Here is a 1,742-nt window from a genome sequence, read left to right on the forward strand (position 1 = left end):
CCTACTTCCGTAGTGATACTGCCTCGGAAACCCAAGGAGGGGTCGCTATGAGTCAGGGCTGACTCGACGGCACATAACAACAACAACAACAAGTGTACTTTTTATTCATAAAAAACATTAAACATTTCTAGATACACAAAAACATCTTGAACATAATAATCATTAATAATAATGGTTGATATTTATCACAAAGTAGTGTCCATTTGTTATTACAAACCACTGTACAAGCAGTCCCTCAGTTATGAACATCTGGCATACATGCAACCTGTAGTTATGAACCAACTCTGAATGTACCCCCTTGAGTGCAAACACAGAGGCTCTGCATGGGAATGGGCCGAGTGGTATCCTGCCTCACCCGACTCATCCCACAGTAGCTGGCAGGTACTCTCTGCATCCACCTTGTACTGAGCCCAGGAGGCAATAGCGGTGTGCAACACAAACAGCAGCACAGTGCTTCCACCATGGCCTTAGAACCAGTGCCGGCTCTGTCTGGGGCTACTGGGCCCTGGACCTGGCAGGAAGCTGTAGGCACAAACCTGAAGCAGTGACCCTGGACCCCATCACAGATCCTGGCCGTCCCTGGGTCTAGCCCAGCCTTACCTTGGCCATATACCTGGCCCCATGCTGTTGGCTCCTGAGGATAGCAGGAAAGAAGAGTCTGGGTGCAAGAGGGGCGAGATCTCAGCTGTCAGAAGAGGAGGAGGGCATAAGGCTGAGCATGGGCCTATCACCAGCTGCCTGGGGGCCAGAGTCCTCACTGCCTAGCCCGCTCTGGCAACAGATAATGGTTTATAATAACAAATGGGTACTACTTGGCAACACACATCAAAACATTATTGTTGTTGCAGTTGTTGTTGCTGTTAGGTGCCAATGAGTCAGCTCCTACTCATAGCAACCCCATGCACAAAAGAATGAAACACTGCCCACTCCTGTGCCAACCTCACAATCCCTGCCATGCTTGAGCCCATCGTTGCAGCCACTGTGTCAATCCACCTCATTGAAGGTCTTCCCCCTTCTTCATTGACTCATCGCCTCCCAGGCTGTTTTAGGCAGGCACTGTGGGATCGAGGGCCAGGTAGGTGTGAGGAGTGACTGCCAGCTGGTGTGGGACAAGTCAAAGGCAAGGCGGGATGCCACTTGGCCTCTACCTATGAACGGTCTCTGGGTTTGTCCTCAAGAAAAGACATACAGGGGTTGGTTTGCAACTATGGGTTGTACGTCAGGCAGATGTTTGTAACTCAGGGACTACCTGTACAAGTATCAGAAATTCAGATTATTTCCTTATGATCAATTGTAGGTCAAAGAAAATAAATAATTATAAAACTTGAAACAAATTCCAAAACTGTTTTCTAGAAATTTCTACCACTAAAAAATTTCTACCACGAGCACTTGAAATGTGGCTAGTGTAAACTGAGATGTGCTGAAAGTGTAAAATACACACTAGATTTTAAAGACTCGGTACAAAAACAGAATGTAAATAACTTCTTAGTAATTTTACGTATTGATGACCTGCTGAAATAATGTTTTGGATATACTGAGTTACATTAATAAAACTTAAAAAAAAATTCCTAATACCAATAATGTAAAATTCCCAAAGTACTCATAAAATACTTTGGGAAGTTTACATTACTACTTTAGGAGTTCCCTCATTCTTGGAAAACTAGAAAAGAGGCCAAAAAGATAAAACAAGAAAGAGTCCATATAAGGCTGAAAGTGTAATCCTGGAAACACTGACAGAGCAA

The 1,742-nt window shown here is 44.6% G+C and overlaps 1 protein-coding gene across 1 annotated transcript in view; it reads right to left on the reverse strand.

Annotated features, from left to right (window-relative positions):
• Nucleotides 1-1,742, reverse strand: part of SASS6 (SAS-6 centriolar assembly protein) — a 45,565-nt gene that overhangs the window by 20,022 nt on the left and 23,801 nt on the right. The gene's annotated exons all lie outside the window — the stretch shown is intronic.

This window comes from Orycteropus afer, unplaced genomic scaffold (assembly GCF_000298275.1).
Source record: "Orycteropus afer afer isolate SDZICR_OR568_19922 unplaced genomic scaffold, OryAfe1.0 scaffold00033, whole genome shotgun sequence".
Classification (NCBI taxonomy): domain Eukaryota; kingdom Metazoa; phylum Chordata; class Mammalia; order Tubulidentata; family Orycteropodidae; genus Orycteropus; species Orycteropus afer.